The sequence below is a fragment of the Rhagoletis zephyria genome, unplaced genomic scaffold (genome assembly GCF_001687245.7).
Source record: "Rhagoletis zephyria isolate East Lansing unplaced genomic scaffold, Rhagoletis_zephyria_1.1 Rzeph_scaffold_01960, whole genome shotgun sequence".
Classification (NCBI taxonomy): Eukaryota; Metazoa; Arthropoda; class Insecta; order Diptera; family Tephritidae; genus Rhagoletis; species Rhagoletis zephyria.
The window spans coordinates 1,897-9,426 of record NW_016159044.1 but is presented as its reverse complement, the minus strand read 5'-3'; the positions used below and the strand labels follow the sequence as shown (position 1 = coordinate 9,426).

The 7,530-nt window shown below is 35.1% G+C and overlaps 1 pseudogene; it reads right to left on the bottom strand.

Annotated features, from left to right (window-relative positions):
• Positions 1-5,566: 5,566 nt before the first annotated feature.
• LOC108365695 (60S ribosomal protein L7-like) lies at positions 5,567-6,723 on the bottom strand (annotated as a pseudogene).
• Positions 6,724-7,530: the final 807 nt, after the last annotated feature.

Sequence of the window (7,530 nt, the reverse complement as noted above, 5' to 3'; positions counted from 1 at the left end):
CCGGCCCTAAGTCTTCCATGCAAAATGCTAAATAACGGAACATAAACCGACGCAATCACGAAAACCAAGAAAATAAAAATAACGGATTTCTACCCGCCGGCGAATACAAGCAACCAAAAAGCACCTACCTGTGAGATAATGAAACAAAAGCGGTCGCACTTAGATGGGTATGCATGACCTAATGACAGTTAAAACAGATAGTAACACGAATACATAAAAAGCGGAAGGAAACACGAACTATTCAGAACGAAAAATGACACTGAAGATGGCACAACGCCGAAACCGGTAGTCTCCAAACCAAATTTGACAAGGGATGACGGAAAATCGTTCCACAATACATCATAGCAATTCTTATCTACTTTTTGGATACATTAGGGTGCTGATTACATATTAAGCAGTAATTGAATCCAGAACTCTTAAGAAATACATTACATTATTTATCACGCATATAATGCATTACTACTTTTCCCACTGGGTTAACCGATTTCGATAATTATCTTTCTATCGGAAAGGTGGTGCCTCAGGGGTGGTCCCATACTAATTTAGTTTAGATCCGATCATTGGATTATGAATAAATTAACGGTACTTCTAAATTTATATTTAAGAATTGAAGCAACCGCTTATGCTATCGTTCTGAAATTTTACACAGCTGCATATCCCTGCACAAAACGGCTAACCATATCGGAAACCAACTATCGATTGTAGGCTCGAATACATATGTACATACATACATCAAAGAAAATTTTACTTCATTGTTAGCTGTGGTGTAAAATAAAGAAGCCGGTGAATTTAAAGAAAGAATTAATCAAAATCCGTCTATTCTATATGTATATAAAAAAACTGGGCAAAAAAACCTTTTTTAACGCTATGTGGATAGAGAGGAAAAAATTTTAGGCCAGTGCGCTTATGCCGACTGTGGAGTCAGTGACTATAGTGCTGAAATACAGTGCAACGCCAACGTGGGACTCCAGCAGAACCTAGGAATGGAGGTAGAAAGACCAAACAGCGCTGAGGCATATGTTTAAAGCGACGAAAATTCAGACCCCGATGAAAAATAAGAAGAATTGTCTGAGCTCAGTGGCTCTGAAAAGGCTTGCGAAATTAAGTTAATATTCGACAATATATTTTTACAAATAAAACAAACACATAAGCTAAATCGAATTATATTTTTTAATTTGGTTTCATCTATTTTCGCTGCCATATATTCACTAATTTATCAATTATTTAGAGGTTAGAATAGTGGTCAGAAAAATCACTAATTATCGCGATATTTTCCCAATAGTTTCATCGCTAAACTCATTTGTACATCACCAACTAGATGACATGTGTGAGCGAGTGAACATACTGTAAGGCAAATGCGCCCATGTGTGTGCAAGAAAGGGATGCACTATCACACGCCCGGAGAAGTGGTCACTTTTTTCCTCAAGCCCATACAAAACTAACCGCTAAACTGACGAAAAGTTTTAGTCAGTTTTCCCACTAATTTAACCGATAATCATTGGTCAGGCTTCTTGCAGGGATGTTATCATTACCGAACTTATGGCGAAAAGTGAATGTGTATTGGAAAGGCGGATGAGTCACCTCGCATACAAAAAGCAATTTCCATATCGCCTATATGTGGAACCACTTATAATAAGGTAATGGAATTTGATACACTTACATCTATATACATATAATATATGGCAAGAATCATCAAATTGGAAACCATTTTCTACCAGATTTCTAAATCGCATTGAATGATTGTTATATTATGTTCTGATTGAGCCATTAACTCGAGTTTAACGTTTTGAGTTTATGAACTGTCAAGCGTTCACATTGGGGTGTTTAAGAAACTCAGAGTTTATTTTAACATTTTTTTGTTTACTTTTTCTTATTCTCATTTAGGGCCAGTTACTCAACGTCTGGTTAACACTTATCTCCGGTTAAACATAGTCGTTACCGACTCCCTGTTGTATGCATGGAGTCGAAGACGTCGATAACGATGTTTAACCGCAGATTAGTGTTAACCAGACATTGAGCAACCGACCCTAAGGGTCACTCAATGTCTGGTTAACACTATCCACCGTTTAAACATCGTTATCGACGTTACCGGCTCCCTGTTGTATGTATGGAATCGAAGACGTCGATAGCAATGTTTAACCGCAGATAAGTGTCAACCAGATATTGAGTAAACGGCCCTTAGTCTGTTCCCGTACTACAGGAGTTAACACATACACACATAAGTCTAGAATACCAACCGTATAGCTATAAAAAACAACAAGAAATGAGGATCGATAGAACTTGTTACGCTAATTTCAACCATACCAAAATTATTTGGTGCAAATAAAAACCAAAGCCAATAAAAGAGGTTAAAGTTCAACTTATCTTTTTCTTATGTGCTTAACATATCGGAAACTAGTTAACCGCTTAAAAAATTATTGATTATAATTTCAACATAATTTAAATGCCTTTTATGCAACGTATATACTACAACCAGTTTTAAAACTAATTTTATATAAACGCCATTTAAAAAAATATATTTTTATTTTATTTTGTTTTTAGTATTTCCGGCCTAAAAATATAAAAAGGTTTATAAATTATATACATGCATGAAAGGCAAATGAGTAATCTTTATTTTGACGCCATTCGTTTTTTAATAAATTATATTGTTCAGAAGCTATTAATATTTAAAAAAATCAGAAAATTTAACTTTAACCATTCATATCTTTTTTATATTTTACTTTCGCTAGATAGTTTTGGTAGGGTTGAAATCAGCACAAAAGGTTTTGTCGAGCCACATTTTTGGTATTTGCATCGCTAGATTGTTGATATTCTAGACTTAGGTGTGCAGAACGACCTTGAACTAATTCTGATTAAATCCTGCAGTACGGGAACAGACTAACTGCAAGTTGGTTGCAGGTTTTGATTATCAAAGACACAAACCAAATCTTGTAAAAAAAAGTGGTGTTTAAGGAGAGTTTAACGAAATTTTTTGTATGGTTTTATTATTTTGTGTAATGATTTTTAAAAGGATCAGTGTGTTTGTCTACCGTTAGGTAGCGCAAGGATTAAGGTTAGAGATAGGCATGGGACTAAATATTAAGTCTGGGATCGGGAAATTCAATTTCTAAATTCCGAATCCGCCCACCCCGACGTTTTTCAGAATTGTACCTCTAAAAAAATAACATGTCTCAAATTAATTTTAAATAAAAAAATGTATGAAAGATCTGGCATCCTCTTATTATTTTGTTTTGCTTTGCTGTTCGTTTTCGTCTCAAATAAAACATAAAATACCCATTTTTTTAAGGAAGACTTTCTGAATTTGCGGAGGTTGAGTTTTTATCGGGAGTATCGGGAAAGGATTTGGTCCCGGTTCATCCGTAAAATTTGTACAGACCTTCCCGATACCGCCCATTCCGGTCATTTTTAAATCATTACCGTAGGTCCCGCGGGTCCCGATATCCCACGCTTATCTCTAAGGTTGCAAACAGAGTGGAAGCGAAGCCGAAGATGAAGATGAAGACGAAGCCGAAGACGAAAAACAGTGCAGTAGTAAACATATGAAAGTGATCACAGTGCAATCAAAGACGAAGAAGAAGATGAAGACGTTACGCAAGCGGTCAGCTTGAAACAGTGCGGTACTGTTTTCAAAGAGGAATCGCTTGCTGTGATGAGTTGTTTACAATTTTTTTAACTGTTTGCAATTGTGAAAAAACGCGTTTTTCAAGAAATTGGCTAAATTTTCGAAAAATGTCTGCCGTAACACATAATACATAACATATTATTACATAATGTGATTATAATTAATTATTATTATTATTTCATAACACATTATTTCATGAATTGCAGTTTTTTCTTTATTTTCTTTTGATTTTATCTAACAAAAGGGTTTTATTTAGAAACAAATCTTCATATCATCCATCTTCCACTATGTACACTCGCAGTTTGCCAGCAACGCAAGCAATTCGTCTTCGTCTTCGGCTTCGTCTTCATCTTCGTCTTCGGCTGCGCTTCCACTCTGTTTGCAACCTAATTGAGAGCTATCCTTAAAATTTATGGTCAGACTTGCTTCATCTTTAGAACCTCAGTATATCCAGTAAACAAACTTAGCTATTTTTTTCCACCAAATTTGGTCCCCATAAAGGACTAGTGTTGCAAGCAACGCTTTTTCGGCAATAAGGGTGTTGTGCAGCAATTCCAGGTGGTGAAACTTATTTTAGCACTAGAGAAATGGATAGAAAAATATTTCAGTGCGCTTCAACATCTCAGGTTTAACCGAAACATAAATGTATTTAGAACATTTATTTTATTAATACATACCCATTTTTTATTTTACTGTGTCGAAGTCTTTGCTCAAATATTTGTAATTTAGTATTAAGTTAATTGTGAAATATATTGAATGCACAAATTAAATTATGAGAGCGATTTATTCACATGGAATTGGAAACAGGGCTGATGATATACTTTAATCAAATTGTGAATCTGCGAAAATATCTTTTCAGCATATCAATATACTTCTTAACTTTTGCCGAAAATTTACTTACAGGCTGGAATTATGCCAGTAACTTTCAAATATCGTCTCTTGAAAGAAAAATTTCCATAAGCGTCATTTTGACAGGGCATGAATCACGTATGACGACAATCGTCTGAACGATATCGTGTTGCTTCATGAAAACCAACAATTGTTTAATCGTTTGTGCGATATTGTCAACTCGATTCTAGTTTTGCTTCACGTAATAGTAACAGTAACACCTAACAGCAACACAAATGCATAAATCAGTGTTTTTACGAGGTTGTTTTGTCAATATCGGTTGGAGGACTATCGTTTTAAAGTTACGTGATTCATGCCCAGTTTTTAGTTAAAGATGCAGTTATATATTTAAAAAAAAAAGATATTTCGATTTTTTGGTAACAGTTTTTTGGATATCTTCTTTAGTTTCCGAGTAATTGGCTAAAATGTTTTCGGTAATTTGGTAAAAATTACGTTAGTAATGCTGTCGTACTAAACTAATCAAGATCTTTCAAATAGCGTCATCTGTTTTTAAATATCTACTTTAGTTTCCGACATATTCAGCCTTATTATGAGTTTCATTTTCTCGAACCGAGTCACCTTTTCACTTTTCGTTTCCGTGTATTCACTACGGGTGGGTGAAAAAAATTCTTGCGAAACTCACGATTAGGCTGATTAGTAAAATGCATCGTTATTTAACAAAAAAAGTTTAGCTTGTATATTTATCTCTCTAACGCATTAATTCTATATACGTCAAGACCAACGCCCGACGCCGTTATGTCTGTATTTAATAACGGCTCTATGACAAAATATTCAAGAAATGTATTCGTAGATTTTTATTTACTTCATTTCATACATTAATATTGATCTGATTTTTTTAATAAGTACCAGGAATAAATATTAAAAAAAAAACTATTTCACTTAAGCTGAACAAACTTTAAGTTGCTCGGAGCTAACTTTGGAACGCTTCATAAAATATTTTCTTAGACGGTAAATGCAACCCTGGTTGCATCATTAATGAGCTGAAAAACCAAAACAAGTAATTAAAATTGTGGATTGGAGCCTTTTGAAATGGCCTTTAGAAACGGCAATGGAATTTCGACACTATTCAAGGAATTGCGAATATAAGCTGCCTTCCATTTGGCATATTTGCGGTTTAAACCTTCAGAAAGTTACAAAAAAAAACATTTTCTATTTATATATATATATATATTTTCGAAATAAAAATACTCCACCTTGTACACCAAAAAATTTCTTTAAACCATCTTGCGCAGCAGTTTGTTAATCTTATCTTCACGGTTACCGAAATCACCAACCTCAACGCAGTGATTAGCCCTCTTGCGCCAGCCGTAGGTTGGTGTTGAGCTTCAATGGTCAGAGGAAGTTAGAGGCTTTCTTGAAGTGGGATCCAACAGTGAATATTTCGTTCGCCAAATAATCAACGCACTGAATATCGTGCGCTTTGCGCTCGATCACAAAGTTGTCAGAGATTGAGACACGTTGATGGTTGTGCTTGACAATTCCACGTTTGTTGATTAATTCACGAACTGATTTAAGATTTGTATAACCCCATGTGATATAGGGCTCGGCAATGCGTAGCATATTGATGGTTCAATTTGATGAACAAACCGTGGTTAATGTGGCGAAAACGGAACAACAGTAAAACTTTACGCACTTTTGGTGCAACTTTGTTGATACAGATCACAAAAGCCAATTTGTCTTCTGCAGGCACGTAGAATGGGCCGCGTTTCTTTTCCAGACGGCGCAACTTATTCTCACGGCGACTATCATGGAGATATTTTGCTTGATATTTCTCAGCATGCAACAAGTTTTCACGTTTGCGGAGTGCAATCACAGCAGAGCGCTTTAGTTTACGCTTGATCAGGGTAGCACGTTTGCTGACCTGCTTCTTGTTGAACTTCAGCTACGACTCGGGGACAGCAGGCAGCTTCCTGGAAGGTTGTTTGCCCTTTGCTTCGGGCTTCTTACCGGCCGTGGTGGCAGTCATCTTAACTTGTAACTTAGCACGTTGAGAAGACGAAAAAAATTTCGCCAAATGTTTGGAGCACATCTTAAATAACGCCACTCGATTTATAAAATTCCTATTAAGCACAATTTCATTTAGTTAAATACTTTTTTAATACAGAGATATGCTGCAACCAGGCACTTACTTTCCCAAATTCTATCTTGCTTATCGGCATAATTTTCCGAATGTGCCTGCGCTGATACTTCATACTAATAACTTCATTTTCAAACTGCGCCTTCTATCATGCCTCAACATATCCTAAAAATACATAAAATTTACATTAAACAATAGAAATCGCAAAAATTAGCAAATAAAATACTCCCTTCATTTTGTTTTTGTTGTCAAATTTCTGAGAAATGTGAATTCACCACAATGCAATACAGAGAGAACAAGGACCAGGGATGTAATTTTAAGTAAAACTAATATTCAGTGGCAATACGCAGAGCGTTCCGGGTAGCGAAATTAATTTGTATGAAATATAACATTAAACGGTGGTCCTAAAAATACATAAAATTTACATTAAACAATAGAAATCGCAAAAATTAGCAAATAAAATACTCTCTTCATTTTGTTTTTGTTGTCAAATTTCTGAGAAATGTGAATTCACCACAATGCAATACAGAAAGAACAAGGACCAGGGATGTAATTTTAAGTAAAACTAATATTCAGTGGCAATACGCAGAGCGTTCCGGGTAGCGAAATTAATTTGTATGAAATATAACATTAAACGGTGGTCCTAAAAATACATAAAATTTACATTAAACAATAGAAATCGCAAAAATTAGCAAATAAAATACTCTCTTCATTTTGTTTTTGTTGTCAAATTTCTGAGAAATGTGAATTCACCACAATGCAATACAGAAAGAACAAGGACCAGGGATGTAATTTTAAGTAAAACTAATATTCAGTGGCAATACGCAGAGCGTTCCGGGTAGCGAAATTAATTTGTATGAAATATAACATTAAACGGTGGTTATAATACACTCATTAATATTATTAATCAGAGTACATACAC